This window comes from Lagenorhynchus albirostris, chromosome 1, assembly GCF_949774975.1.
Source record: "Lagenorhynchus albirostris chromosome 1, mLagAlb1.1, whole genome shotgun sequence".
In the NCBI taxonomy this organism is placed as follows: domain Eukaryota; kingdom Metazoa; phylum Chordata; class Mammalia; order Artiodactyla; family Delphinidae; genus Lagenorhynchus; species Lagenorhynchus albirostris.
The window spans coordinates 16,350,846-16,367,940 of record NC_083095.1 but is presented as its reverse complement, the minus strand read 5'-3'; positions in this window follow the sequence as shown (position 1 = coordinate 16,367,940).

The following is a 17,095-nucleotide window of genomic DNA, read 5'->3' as shown; positions in this document are numbered from 1 at the left end:
ACTTTCATCATTACTATTTTACGGATGCAAAGATTGAAGTTCATAAAGATTCACTAGTCAAGGTTACCCAGCTGGCAAGTGGTGAAGCTAAAGTACAGAACCCAGAAGTCAATGTTAAATGCAAACTCTTGGATCTTCATAAATTCAACAAAACCTAATTCACTGAGAGCCAATTTGGCAAATATTAACTCAACATATGACTAATTTGCCAAAAACTGTCAAAGGACATATGTGGTTAGGGCTAGAGCAGACACAGCTTTGGGGCAGGGGGTAAGTCTGCAGGAGATTAAACAACCTTTAAGAAATAGCCCATCCCTTCTCAAATAAAGCGATGGGCATTGCAAAAGTCAACCATGCTGGTCTGAAAAGACTCTTGGCAGCAGCAAAACCCCAATGAAATCAAACATTGGAGAACATCTCTAATGTGGTTAATCAGTCATTAGTCAAACTGATCATTTTCTGAATTAAATTTTAGTTAACTGGCTAGTATTCCAACCTCTCAACCCCCACACTCTACTACCAGGTCAGTTTGTCTTTAAATGATAGACAGTAGTCCAATTTTCCCCTACGCAAATACTTGTATATCTCTCGTTAATGCTCTAAGCATGTCATTTATCCAGAAGACCCATCAGAGCAAAGGAGTAGAATCCAGAGCTAATTAGATGACAGCCGTGGAACAACAGTTAATGGGATGTTGCATGAAAACAAACAAGCCCCCTCCCCCTCCCCCCAAAAAAGACAATCACAAAGGCTCTTCTGGAAGAATCATGAAAACATTAGTTCGAGGTGTACAGGAGCATGGTCACTAGACTGCAAGGCAGAGGGCACTGCCATCTGTCTAAGAGTCAGGATTTGGACTAAGCAATCTCAGTAGCCAGAGCAATGGAGGAAATGGGGAGAAGAAAAGAATTAACAGGACATGTCTTCACTGTACACAGAGGAGCACCTGATTTTCATTACAACAATACTATTGTAAGGGCATTTTTGTTCCCATTTTGTAATTGATAAAACCAAAGCACACATGGTTTGTCCTTCTTTTTCTTAGCATGATGTTTTAATTCATTTATATCAGGTACTATGTTAGGTTTGAGGGTTTGAGAGACAGGAAGTCGCAAAAGCAAATTATGGGAAGAGTTGAGTTAAAAAATAAACAATTGTTTTCATAATCTTGAATGAAACCTTTTTATTAGTTTAAAACAACAAGAAAATCTTAGTGTTATTAATTTCCATCCACCACCTTGTGTCCCCCAGAAACCAGCCAATATTCTCTCTTACTCTTTGGTCCCAGTTCAAGTGAAATAAGCTGACATTTTGCCAGGCAAGTCTGTGGTGATAGTATCCATTTCAGAAATGTTTATTTTCTACTTGTGTTCTCTAGTTCAGCTTCAGAAGAGCAACCTTCCACATCAAGCCTAATCACCACATTAGGAAGATCAGGACTCAACAAGGTCATACCAGATCCAGTGGCTCCCACAGGACAAGGCTGGCATTAGAGATTAGAGAACAGATGGATCCCCAGTGGGAATCAGGAGAGTTGGATCAGCTGCTGTAGGAGGAGTGGCCTTTTTGCAATGGGCAGGCTGATCCTATGAGTACAGTCTTGTCACCAGGCTCGCAGGCACCACCTCCTGGAGGAGCCTGCAAGACTGAAGTAGACTGAGGAGAGAATGGTGATTTTGTAAAAAGCCCTGGGTGGCATTATATGACTTTCTTTCCTAAGTGTTTTTCAGCAAATGCTCTTAGCCTGTTTGCACTTATTAAAGCTGCTAACAATAATTCTGGCTGAAAATCAAATTTAGCTCTTCTCTTATCTTCGCCAATTTCCTCTTCTCCTGAGTCCTTAATGGACCAAGTACAAATATGTAAATATCATGCCTAGGTTGGTAATTAATTTCCTTAAAGCCAAGACTGACTGATAAGAATGCTACCTTCACTTTATGAATAATTCATTTCTGCTAAGATCTTTATTCATTCAGACTTCATGGAAACAGCATAAACTTTTAGATACATATATCTGTGACTGCATCCCAGTTCTGCCCCTATAAGCTGAGTGACTGGGTAGTTTACTTAATCTTTCTGAGCTTCTATGTTTATATCTAAAAGATGAGTTTAAAAACATGTACCTCACATTCTCATAGCTTGGTAGCAGTTTTAAAAAGTGAATACATTTAAATACTTATGAAAAGTAGGTTTCCAGGACATGTCCTTTCTTTCCCCCTTCCCAGATTTGAGCATAATAAAAAGTTCAGCTAAGTCAAGATATTTTCATCTAAAATGCATGTTGCTTTAAAAAAAGATGAACACAAATAACCTTGGCATATAAACAAAGTAAGCAAGCAAGCAAAACCAACAGGACACATTTATTTGCTTAAGATTTTAGGAATTTGGCATTGATTATGTGCTTAATACAGTGATAAATGCTTTATGTGCATTATCTTGTCTGAGCCTTATAACACTCCAATAAAGTAGACTAATACTTTTATTACCTCCATTTCACCGTTGGGAAAACTAGGCTTCGGACGCACAGGCTCAGCGGCAATGGCTCACGGCCCCAGCCGCTCCGCTGCATGTGGGATTTTCCCGGACTGGGGCACGAACCCATGTCCCCTGAATCAGCAGGTGGACTCTCAACCACTGCGCCACCAGGGAAGCCCTGGGAAAACTTTTTAGAGAGGTTAAGTTACCTGGCCAAAACCATCCAGGTAATTAGTGTCAGGTACAGATGTGCAATTTACCATGAAGTGAATGAAGCTGAAGACACCTCGCTTTCACAATGCCCTTCTAAAAGTTGGCAGAGTCCCCAGCAAAGGGTTCCCATGGAGGTATGTTAGTTATTGTAAAATTTGCAAAAGTATTATATAAAATTTAGGCAACACAGGGTATGGTTCTTCTCCTGACATCCCCAAGCTACTCTAAAATTTCAACCTTCCTATCTGATTTTTTTTCTCTTTAACACTTAACACAATCTAATATACTATATAATTTATTAACTTTGTTCTTGCAAACTCCTCCATTGAAATGGTAAATACCATTTCAGGGGCAGATTTTTTTTTTTTTCTGTTACATCCCAGCACCTAGAACAGTGCCCAGAACACAGAACTAACTCAATAAATATTTTTGAGTTGGATGAATGAGTAAATGAATAAATTGGAATTCCTTTTATTCCAGAGTCTATACCCTTTACCATAGCACTGTACTGCCTTTCTGAGGGAGACATATACCCTCAATCATAAACACTCCCCTTCCCCAGGTGTATGTGAACAAAAATCCAACTTGTAAGGCTTTAAACTGCCTCCAAGATAATGATGAATTTGTTACCATTTAATCGGTGTCTAAGAATTATGGGACAACATTTGAGATCTGACAGGTATATAGCAACAGATGAAGCCCAATTAAAAGGGAAACACTTCCATGAAAAAGAAGCTAACAGCAGGAAAGTAAAAAATGGAAGTAACACAATTCCATGGGCGAAGCATATTCTCAGAACTCTTAAGAATAAAGAGTTTGTGTGAGAGATTCTGTTGAGGACAGACCCTCCCTTGGATATATGTCCCACCTTAAACTGACTCCCTCTATAAGGTCGTTTAACATAAAATATTCTTCTTGTAAGTTACCTCTCTGGTTTGCATTTCTCCGGAAATATATATCTGAGAATACTAAAAGGTAACAACAGTCACCTTTGTAAACATTAGTCATCTCATGCCCAGAGTTTCCTTTGGTATGGATGTATTATGTCAAGTCATGGGGACATCAATTTCTGTCTACACATCAAATTCCATCTAACATTGTATGATTACATGTGCTTCCTCTAAATATTAAAAAATTTAGTTAATTAACTGAATCAGAATATTCTAATGAACTGAATATTCTATTATATATTTTTCTCCAGAGCAAAAGAAACATCTATATTTATTATTTCCAACTGTTCTAAATGTTTTAGTGCTTTTTTCTACCTTACTACACATTGAAGTTGTGAAAACATCTCGTTAATAATTAGCAGGCCAATATTAAGGATTACATTAAAGATAATTGTCTAATCCTGCAGAGATTGAAGGATTATTGCCCCCAGATCCACCCTGGGGACTTTTTGTGTGTAAGTAATAAATCCCAATTTCAAATTATTTCACTGTTGATGTATGCAATCATAGAATTTTGGACCTTAAAGATTTCATTCATTCCCTCATTTTATAGATAATTCTAAGGCTCAGGGAGAATAAATACCTTTCCCAACATCCCACAGACAGCTCAGAGTAGAAACAAACCTTCAAATTCTGCTTGTATCAAACACAAACTATGTGCACCTCATCAGAATCCCTCGGCCATGGCCACCTCTTGGACTTAATCAGCCATTTTCCTACCTGGGTAAGTCTTCACGGCTTGCTCTAAGAGTGCCATACCTTCTGCTGACCTGTGCTGCATGGCCAAGACTCAGCCAACATCATGTGTTTGGTCCCCTCACATCACTTCTAGACGTGGATGAAAGCTGCATTACAGAGTGAGCTTGGGGCTGGCATCTGGAGAGCAGCTGCTAAGAAGGCCAGATGGCAGTATGGGGCATTACCTCCCCATGTGGCATGCTTTAATCAATGAGAAATATGAGATAGGATGGATCTGGGCAAATTTATTTCCTATTTTCCTCTCACCCATGGACTATGTAGTGGTTTGTACATTCAGTATACTTGGAGATGTCCCATCTTCCCAGACAGCGCACCCTCTGAAGGACTTGCTATATCTCTTTATAGCTTGTCATGAAGTGGTAGCTTCACTTTGCATTACATCTTTCTTTGCTCACTTACCTTTCTCTTGAACTTTACTGCCCTGGGTTTTCGTTTCCCTAACAAAGCATTACTCCATTAATCCTTGCCTCAGGTTTTGTTTTCTAGACAATCTTGTTAAAGTCACTACCAATTATACTTCAAGATATATTTTGAGTCATGTGTTTTAAATCTAGAAGTGTTTTTAAAAGATAAAAGTTTTTAAATCCTTAAAGCATTTCAGGAAGCCTGCTACTAACATACTAGAAAGGATAAATATAAATTCTCTCCACGTAGAATATAAGTACACAGGCAAGAGTTGGTCCCAGTTATCTGCTTGGCCAATTGGTTCTCTGCCAGGATCACCAGAACATGGAGATTGAGGTCAAACTGAGACTGTCACTGTGGGACTGCCAAAATAAAGGACATATTTAGTAAGAAAGTATGACTTGATTTTTGCTTTTAAAAATACACACAAAATTGGCACAAAACTCAAATAATTTCTTGAACTATATTGGGAACTAGATGCCATGATTCTGCTACCAACAAGTTATTTTGCAATTGGCAAAGGTATTTAATATTCCTGGTTTCATTTGTCATTGAACCCTGTTTTCCAAAATTCACCACTTTAAAAATATAAAATTTTAGAACTGTGAATCCTCTCTATAGGCATATGCACATAAAATCTTCTTTCAAAAAATGTAATAAGCTACGGGAATTTTTTTTCTGACTTCTTGAAATCCACTCATACATTTCAAGTTACAAACCCCTTATCTAGGTGATATTGATTATAAACTTTTAGCAAGAAAAGCAGGGAGATGATATTATTCAGAAAAGCTCAGTCTGGGATAGTATCACAAGCTTTGAATCCAGTTTCAGCTCCCCAATTGATTGAAATAGAGCTTTTAGAGAGGAGATGGAAGATAAAGAATAAATGAGATACACAGAAGGATCCTGACAAAGAGAATGACTTTTAATGCTCAGGTTGACTTCTCAGGGCTGGATATAGTGCTTCAGTTCCCAAGGTTGTTATTGCTTCCTCTGTTCTTCAGGGGGTTGTCTCTTGTTGATAAGAAAATTGAATATCAGGGGAGGGAAAAATATAAAGGAGCTTTACATGCTTAAATATGTAGTGTCCAATTGCTGATTTTTTGCCACCAAGTATCCTTTCTCCTGCCCTGATTTCTACTGCAGAATGTTCCCTTTCTCATGGTATATAATCTTAGGACATGGAAACTCCAGTTTCAGAAGCTGACAAGTTCAGGACTTCCACTCTCCTTCCCAATACAGGTAGAGAGTGGGAATGTGACCTAACTTTGATCAGGTAGGCAGCTTTCTGGGAACATTTAAATCCTGAACCTCTGATGCAAGGAACAATGGTTGGGGTCATTTATAGTGCAGGCTGAAGTAGGATTGGCTGTGGCAACTGACCAGGATGTTTCAGCTCTAAGATATTGCTATGTTTCCTGATTCCCAGTTCTTTACTTGTTAGATAGTCATTGGGTGTTTTTCACTCCCAAGTCTGGTCTGTCAATTCCATGAACTCTCAGTAACTTTTTTGTAAATCATCTTCTTTTAAATTAGACTTGGTTTTTGCTTGCAACCAAGAAGCCTAAGTAATGCACTTTTATCTATGAAGTTTGAGGGTACTTATGCCACAAGGATTTGAGTTTCTTCCAGGAAAGTCAAGTTTTGGTATGGCAGAAGACCAAAGTGAAACTCACACTATCAGCCTATCAAATATACAAGTAGTGAGCCATCCAATGATGATACTGCTCACTTCAACTACATATAGATAGATACAGATAGACAACCTCTTCCCAACCACTGTATGGATAATAGGATACAATGAGACTTCAGATATGTACTTTAGTTTGTAATATCTATATAGAACTGGGAAATAATATGAGTTTTTAGTTGAGTAAAAGGAATTTTCAGTTATATACTCATTTGCTTTTTATTGCTATTTCTGGATGAAATGATCATTAGCACAAAAACTACCACCTCTGATATGTATTTGAGAAAATTTCCAAGTAAAATACAGGATACCCTGTTAAAGTTGAATTTCAGATAAACAACAATTTTTAAGTTTATGTCTCAGACAATACAAGGAACATATTATATTAAAAATATTTATCATTAATCTGAAATTCAAATTTAACTGGTCATCCTCTATTTTTATTTTCTAAATCTGGAAACCCTAATCTGAGGGTCTGTAAGTCCATGTATTCAAAGAAAGAGCAGATGATGGGGGGCCAAGATGACAGAGTAAGAAGACCCTGAATTCACCTCCTCCAATAGATACACCAAAATTACAACTACTTAGAGAACAACTATCTCTGAGAACCACCTGAAGACTAGCACAAATGATTTTCAAAACTAAAGACATAAAGAAGGAACCACAATAAGATGGGTAGGAGGAGTGGAGATGCTCTATGGTCAAGTACAATTGTAGAGGTCCTCCCCAAGGAGTGAGGGGTCTGAGCCCAACACTGCGCTCCAAAGCCCAAGGGTCCTACACTGGGAAAATAATCCCCCAGAATATCTGGCTTTGAAAACCAGCAAAGCTTATGTTCGGGAGAGCTAAAGCACCACAGGTAACAAGGACTCTGCTCCTAAGGGGCACACAAAATCTAGCATGATCCAAGGCCCACTGCAAAGGCAATAATTTAAAAGGAGCCTGAGTCAGAACCACTTGCTGATTTTGGAGAGCCTCCTGGAAAGGGAAGAGGCAACTGGGACTCTCCCTGAGATGGAAGTTCTACTGACAGCCATTTGGGGGGCTTGTTTTACAATGATTACATTGGTTCTAACAAACATCATTTTGAAATCTTCCCCTAGCCTATTAGTGCCAAAAGCTTATCAGACCACCAGTTGGCTGGCATCAGCCCCAAGCTCCCCAGCCAACAGAGATAGCTAAATGGGACTTAGCCCCCCCTCCTGTGGGCCTACAGAAGTCCCACACCACCCTGGGCTGTGCAGCTAACCACACACAAAGCCTAACCCACCCTCCAACAGACCCACAGACATAGCATGAAGCAGTGTCTCTCAACAAACAGAGCCAGGGCCTAGTCGCACCTACCACAGCACTCACATTAGTTGGCCTTGTCACAGAGAAGTGTGCATGCAGCTCACATAGGAAGCATCACCAGAGCATATAGCTCTGATAATGAGAGGGCAGCATGCTGATGGGCTCCATAAGATGTCTACTACATAAGGTAAATTCTCCAAGATCAGGATATGTAACAAACCTACAGACACATAGAAATAAACACAGATGATTGGGCAAAATGAGAAGATGGAGGAATATGTTCCAAATGAAGTGAAGGTATAAGACAAAACCTCAGAAGAAGAATTAAATGAAGTGGAGATAATCAATCTACTCAATAAATAGTTCAAGACAATGGTCATAAAAATGCTCACTGAACTCAATGCAAGAATGGATAAATTTCAGTGAAAATTTCAACAAAGATTTAAAAAACTTTTTTTTAAAAGTTGAGACTACAATAACTAAAACTTAAAAAAAAAATAGAAGGAATCAACAGTATTAGATTAGATACAGAGGAATGAATCAGTGATCTGGAAGCCAGAATAGTAGAAATCATACAAGTGGAACAGAAAAAAAAAGAATTAAAAAAAAAAAAGAAGAAGGACAGTTTAAGAGACCGCTATGTCAACATCAAGAGTACTAACATTTACATTGTAGGGACCCAGGAGGAGGAGAGAGAGAAAGGACAGAAAACTCACTTGAAGAAATAATAGCTGAAAACTTCGCTAACCGAGCAAACAAAACTGACATTCAGGTCCAGGAGAATCCCAAACAAGATGAACATAAAGAGATCTACACCAAGACATAGTATAATAAATATGGCAAAAATTAAAGATAAAGAGACTATATTAAAAGCAGCACAAGAAAAGCAACTAGTTCCTACAAAGGGACTCTTGTAAGACCATCAGGTGACTTTTCAGTGTAAACTTTGTAGGTCAGACTAGAGGCATGATATGCTCAACGTGATGAAAAGAAAAAAGAAAAACTACAACCAAGAATACTCTACCCAGCAACGTATTCATTCAGACTTGAAAGAGAGACAAAGAGTTTTACAGGCAAGATAAACTAGAGTTCAGCACTACTAAATTGGCTTTACAAGAAATGTCAAAAGTACAAAGTGGAAAAGAAAATGCCACAACTAAAATACAAAAATTATGAAAGGAAAACTCTTAGTGGTAAAGGCAAACATAAAGATAGTAAATCAACCACTTTTAAAGCTAGTATGAAGGTTAAATGACAATAGTATTAAAATCATTTATATCTACAATAAGTAAAGGATATACAAATAAAAGATGTAAAATATGATGTCAAAAATATTAAATGTGGCAGAGAAGGACTAAAAATACAGGCTTATTAGAATGCATTCAAACTTAAGAGATCATCAACTTAAAATAACCACAATATTCACTATATATAAAAGCATGGTAATAACAAATCAAAACTCTGTAATAGATACACAAGAACGAAAACAGAATCCAAACATAACAGTAAATATAGTCATTAAATCACAAGGGAAGAGAATGAAAGAAGAAGAAAGGGGGTAAAAAAGAACTACCAAAAAAAGTTCTGAAAACAATTAATAAAATGGCAATAAAAACATATTTATCAATAATTACTTTAAATGTAAATGCTCCAGTTAAAAAACATAAAGTCACTGAATGGATTAAGAAAAACAAGACCCATATATACACTGCCTATGAGAGACTCATTTCAGATCTAAAGACACATATAGACTGAAAGTGAGGGGGTGAAAATAGGTATTCCATACAAATGAAAATGAAAAGAGAGCTGGGATAGCAATTCTTATATCAGACAAAAACTGACTTTTTAAAAAACTATAACAAGAGACAAAGAAGTACATAACATAATAATGAAGGGATTGATCCAACAAGAAGGTATAACAATTGTAAATATATATGTACCCAACTTAGAGTTACCATATGATTCAGCAATCACATTCCTGGGCATATATCCAGACAAAACTACAATCCAAAAAGATACATGCACCCCTATGTTCATAGCAGCACTATTCACAATAACCCAAACATGGAAACAACTTAAAAGTCCATCAACAGATGAATAGATAAAGAAGATATGGTACAAACATACAATGGAATACTACTCAGCCATAAGAAAGAACAAAATAATGTCATTTGCAGCAAATGGATACAACTAGAAAATATCATACTGAGTGAAGTAACTCAGAAACAGAAAGACAAATACTATATAATATCACTGATATGTGGAATCTAAAATATGGCACAAATGAACCTATCTGCAAAACAGAAACAGACTCACAGAGATTGAGATCAGACTTGTGGTTGCCAAGGGGGAGGGGGAGAGAGAGGGATGGACTGGGAATTTGGGGTTGGTAGATGCAAACTATTTCATTTAGAATGGATAAACAACATTCCCTGTACTGTATAGCACAGGGAACTATATCCAATCTCCTGAGATAAACCATAATAGAAAAGAATATTAAAAAAAGAATGTATATATGTCTATAACTGAGTCACTTTTTTGTACAGCAGAGATTGTCATAACATTGTAAATCACTATACTTCAATATAAAAAAGAAAAAGAAAAAAGAGCAGAGGAGAGATTAAATAAGAAAGACAAGATAATCATTGGGAAAGTATGGGAATTCCTTATGTTATTTTTGCTACTTTCAAGTACTTTTGAAAATTTCTGTAAAAAAATTTTTTTAGAAAACACTAGAATCATTTCTTCAAATGAATCTCACATTGAAACAAACAAACAAATGGACAAACAAGCAAACTATATCTATCTATCTATCTATATCTATCTATCTATCTATCTATCTATCTATATATATATATATATATACACACACAACTTAAGAGCACCTAAATACATAAAGCAAATATCAACAGACGAAAGGGAGAAATCGACAGTAACACAATAAGAGTAGGGGACTTTAACACTCCACTTACATGAATGGACAGATTATCCAGACAGAAAATCAATGAGGAAACACATGTCGTAAACAACACATTGGACCAAGTGGAATATATATACATGGATGAACATTCCACCCAAAAGTAATAAGATACTCCTTTTTTTCAAGTTCACATGGAATATTCTGCAGGATGATCTCTCATACATTCTAGGCCTCAAAATGAGTCTCAATATATTTAAGAAGATTGAAATCATATCAGGCATCCTTTCTGACCACAACAGTATGAGACTAGAAATCAACTACCAGGAAAACAACTACAAAAGCATAAACATGTGGATGCTAAACACCACGGTACTAGACAACCAATGGGTCAATGAAGAAATCAAAGAGGAAATCAAAAAATACCTAGAGACAAATGAAAATGGAAACACAATGATTCAAGATTTATGGGACCCTGCAAATATAATACTAAGGATAAAGTTTAGAGCAATATAAGCCTACCTCAAGAAACAAGAAAAATCTCAAATAAGCCACCTAAACATTTACCTAAAGGAGCTGAAAAAGAAGAACAAAAAAACCTCAAAGTTAGTAGATGAAAGGACATTTAAAAAATCAGAGCAGAAATAAATGAAATAGAGACTATAAAACAAAAAACAAAAAAACAATAGACAAGATCAAATCAAAGAAACTAAGAACCAGTTCATTGTAAAAATACACGAAATTGATAAATCTTTAGCAAAATTCATCAAGGAACAAAAGAGAGTGCCCAAATAATAAAATCAGAAACAAAAAAGTTACAACCAACAACTCAGAAATACAAAGGCTCGGGCTTCCCTGGTGGCGCAGTGGTTGAGAGTCCGCCTGCCGATGCAGGGGACGCGGGTTCGTGCCCCGGTCTGGGAGGATCCCACATGCCGCGGAGCGGCTGGGCCCGTGAGCCATGGCCGCTGGGTCTGCGCGTCCGGAGCCTGTGCTCCGCAGCGGGAGAGGCCACGGCAGTGGGAGGCCCGCGTGCCGCAAAAAAAAAAAAAAAAAAGAAATACAAAGGCTCATGAGACTACTGTGAACAATTATATGCCAATAAAATGAACAATGTAGAGGAATAAATAAATTCCTAGAAATATATGATCTCCCAAGACAGAATGAGGGAAAAAAAATACAAACAGGCCAATCACCAGTAATAAAACTGAAACAGTAATTAAAAAAAAAAAAAAAAAAAAACTCCTAACAGCAAAAGTTTAGGATGCACCTTCACAGGTGCATTCTACCAAACATTTAAAGAACACCTATTCTTCTCAAACACTTTCTAAAAATTGAAAAGAAAGGGACATTTTAGAACTCATTCTACAAGGCCAGTATCACCCAGATACCAAAACCAGACAAAGTTAACACGAAAAATAACAGCACAGGCCAATATCACACTAATGAATATGGATACAAAAATTCTAAACAAAATATTAGCAAACTGAATTCTACCATACATTAAAAGGGTTGTACATCATGATCCAGTGGGATTAGTCTCAGGGACGCAAGGATGATTCAATATCCACAAGTCTATCAATGTGATACACCACATTAACAAACTGAAGAATTAAAATTATATAATCATCTCAATAGAGGCAGAAAAAATCTTTTGACAAAATTCAACATCCATTTACAATAAAAACTTCCAACAAAGTGGGTATAGAGGAAACATACCTCAACATAATAGAGGCCATATATGAACAAAACACAGCCAACACCATGCTCAATGGGGAAAAGCTGAAAGCATTGCCTCTAAGATCAGGAAAATGACAAGTATCCCCACTCTCACTTTTATTCAATGTAGTATTGGAAGTCCTAGCCACAGCAATCAGACAAGAAAAAGAAATAAAAGGAATTCAAATTGTAAAAGAAGAGGTAAAATTGTCCCTGTTTACATATGACATGATACTATTAAATAGAAAATACAAAATACTACTAGAACTAATAAATGAATCAATGAAGTTTCAGAGTATAAAATTAATATGCAGAAATCTATGCTGTTTCTATACAATAACAAAAACTTTCAGAGAAATTAAGAAAGCAACCTCACATACAACTGTATCAAAAAGAATAAAATACCTAGGAATACATCTAACCAAAGAGGTAAAAGACTTTTACTTGGAAAACTATAACACACTGATGAAAGAAACGGCAGACAGCACAAACAGATGGAAAGATATACTGTGCTTATAAACTGAAATAATTAACATTTAAAAAATATAATAGTACTCAAGGCAATCTACAGATTCAATTCAATCCCTATTAAAGTATCAAAGGCATTTTTCACAGAAGTAGAATAAATAATTCTAAAATTTGCATGTAAACATAAAAGACCACAAATAGCCAAAGTCATCTTGAGAAAGAAGAACAAAGCTGGAGGTATCACACTCCCTGATTTGAAACTATACTACAAAGCTACAGTAATCACAAACTTGGTGTCCATCAACAGTTGAATGAATAAAGAGAAGATGCAGTTCTTATATATATATATATATATATATATATATATATATACTCAGCTATTAAAAAAATCTTGCCATTTGCAGCAACCTGGAAGGATCTAGAGGGGCATATGCTTAGTGAAATAGTCAGATAGAGAAAGAAAAATACCATATGATCTCACTTATGTGTGGAATCTAAAAAACAAAACAAATAAAATAAACAAAACAACACAAACTCATAGCTACAGAGAAAAAAATAGGTGGTTGCCAAAGGGAAGTGGAGTGGGGGGGGCAAAGTAGTTGAAGAGAATTAAGAGGTACAAATCTCCAGTTATAAAATAAATGAGCCATGGGTATGTAATATACAGCATAAGGAATATGATCAATAATATTGTAATAACTTTGGGTGGTGACAGATGGTTACTACACTTATTGTGGTGATCATTTCATAATGTATGCAAATGTCAAATCTCTATGTAGTATACCTGAAACTAACATAATACTGTATGTCAACTATACCTCCAAAAGAATGAAAAAGAAAAAGAAAGTGCAGGTAAATTAGGAGAAAACTACATTATTGCCTCAGGTAGACAAAATGACGTGAAGAGAGAATTAAATTTGCAAGATCCTTGAATAATCAGTAAGGTTCCACTTCTTTGATTAAAATGGAGAAAGTTATAATAAAATTGGTTCACTATTAAGCTTAACTGGTTCATTTGTAGAAATTATAGAGATACAGGAGAGTCCATAATCAAATAGATAATGAGAAAGCATCATTTAGAAGAAAGAATAGAGATAACTGAGTCAGACAAATTTAAATTTGTTATGATAAAAATAACTAAATTAATATATGCTCATAAATGTTATTTTTTAAATAGATATTCTTAAAGATAAGACTAATGGATCAAATAGAATTAAACTAATAGTGATTACCAAATTGCCCATCTAAACATATATATTGAGCTACCGTCTAAGAAAATGCCTTTACTTTGCCAGTATGTGAAAAACAAAAAAGTGATTTCTCATTTTATCTTTAATTTGCTTTGGGCACGTTGGGCAAGTGGAGAAGTAAGTATTTTTGTGCTGAGTCTACCATCGTGAAAGAAGTAGACAGAACTCAGGTTTCTATTGACCAGCAATGTAAACTTCAGTGATTTTCCCAGAACTGTGCTTCATTTTTCCCAGGTGCCAGATGTTAGTAATCATAACACTCAATATTTGTTATGCAGACGAATAAACACATAATTGAAAGCACTGTGTCTGAAACATTTAAAAAAAAACCTGTATAAATATATATATTTTTTCTTCTCCTCTTCTTTTACTTCTCCTCTTTGTCCTAATTGTGGTATAGTCCTATCCAATCAAGGAGGTATCTTTTTGGTAGTTTTAATGGACAACACAATGTTACTGTTTTTATAGCACTCTAAGCTATTCATTTTCCTGAATATCATTATTTAATTTCCCATAAGATAATAATAACAGTGCTTCTCATTGTCATTCCTCTGCTTCTTCTCCTTCTCCTCTTCTTCCTCCTCGTCCTTCTTTTTCTTCTTCTTCTTGTTCTTTATTCTTATTACTTTAAAGATGAAAAATAGAGGCCCTGAGGATCTTCAGCATAGGAGTTCATAGAGAGATACCTCAGGTCAAGGATAATAATATACAAAACATAGAAACTTCTTCATTGTTCACTGAACAATCCATTCTCCAGGCAATTTCAGCTTAATACCTGACAATATAAGTGAAGTAAGGTGGAGGATGGAGGCAAAATAATTTTTAACCATGTATTAAGATTTTCTCAAAGTAATCAGGAGCTATTTGGGATTTTAATCATAAAACTTCTTAAGACTCTACTTTCAGTCTTTTGTTAATGGAATATAGGAAAGTGATTGGAATAATTTACAGTTTTGAGAAATAACACCTTAAATAAAATTTAAAATTTTACATAGACAAGCCCTAAACATAGTGCTATTAGTAGATAAGAATAACAATGAAATTAGTAACTATCACAAGTGAAACACTTGGTAAATGGTGGGATTCCACACCAAGCACTTTACATGGTTTATTGCATGTAACCCTTACTATATCCATGCAAGGTAGGGGTTATTTTCCTTCCAGTTTTTTTCAGGCAAAAGACACCAAAAGATTAGGGAAACATTCCCAGGTTTACATAGTAAATGTTAGAATTTAACACAGATCTGTCTGAATGCTGTCTATACAGAGAAACATCAAGATGAAATAATTAGTTCTTGGAGTATTTCCAGAAACATGAATGAAGACAGCAACATTTATTGAATGCTTACTGGATGTCAAGTTATGTTAATGATGATGATTTTTTTTCCCATTTTTACATAAGAGGAGCTCAGTGGGGTTTCCAGAATCACACAAGTAACATGAGTCCAAACTAAGATTTAAATTTCAGGGGTTTCCACATATATTTACATGTTCCATCTGAATGCCATTCAGTTCATATGAATTTACTCAGTGCTCCCAGTTTTAGTGGAAGCCCAAGCCAAGTATCTGCCAAAAAATATCCTTTACATGAAAGCGGCAACATTCTCAAACTATGTTTTGATATTTCCGTTTCTTGATCCTGGTAAGGCCTCTGTTTTTTTGTTTGTGTTTTGTTTTGCTTTGGGTTTTGGTTTTAATATGGGAAGTATGGGGTATTTGCAAAGTACAGTGGAAGAGAAGAGTCTTTGATCAATGAGACAGTGAGGACGGAGGAGGGCTTGACTTCTAAACTCAGCACTTAGGAGAGTCTAGTTCAAATGGGATTTTTAAAACAAGCATAAATCCTAGCATGGAATTGAATATGGAGGCTGCAAGCAATGGAATTTGCTTCATGTACATTGATCTTTTTTTATTTCTGTCTCTGACTCTCTATGTGTGACCTTGGTTTAGTCACTTAACCTTAGGGGGCATCAATCTTTCCATCATATGAAAGAAAAAACTACCCTTTTCTATTCTGATTTTTAATAGAAAAAAAGTTCTGCTGCTATGATTTTGGCAGCACATATCATGCTGACACCTTAATTTATTCCTGAAAATAATCTTTTTTTGTGGAAAATGTATAAAATTCAAACAAGAAATTTGGCTATAATACCACCACACATTACCCTTCCCAAAATATTACTTGCTACAGCCAGCCATCTGAGAAATAAAACAGACAGAATTTGAGAATAGAGAATACCTGGTACTAAAGAAATGACAGTGAGTGGTGAAGCCAGTAAAATTGGGAGTTAACCTCTAGACTAGGCTTCTTTTTAAAAAGGTAATATGCAAATGTTATGGGTTGAACTGTGTCCACCCCAAAATAAACTGGAGTCCTAAACACCAGTACCTCAAAGGTGACTTTATTTGGAATAACGGTCTTTAGAGCAGTAATCAAATAGAAATGAGGTTATTAGTGTGGACTCTAATCTAATCTAACTGGTGTTGCTATACGAAGGGAAGTTTGGACACAGAGACAGTCACACATAGGTAAAAACAATGTGAAGACACGCGGGGAAAAACAGCTATGTGACTGGAGTGATGCATGTACAAGCCAAGGAATGCTGAGGATTGCTGACAAACTCCTGAAGCTAGAGAAGGCGAGGAAAGATTATCCCCTAGAGCAGTCAGAGAGTGCATGGGGCTGCCGGCACCTAGATTTCAGACTTCTTAAGAACAGTGAGAGAATAAATTCCAGTTGTCTTAAGGCACCCATGTGCGGTACTTTGTTACCATAGCCCGAGCAAACTAATACAGCCAGTATCTCCCAATATCACTAACTGCCTTCTACACTAACAACCCTCACTTGTCATAGTCAAGCGTATGCACACACACACACACACACACACACACACACACACACACACTTATTAAATACTAGCAAATTAAATAATGTTTAAAAGGGAAAAAAAACCCA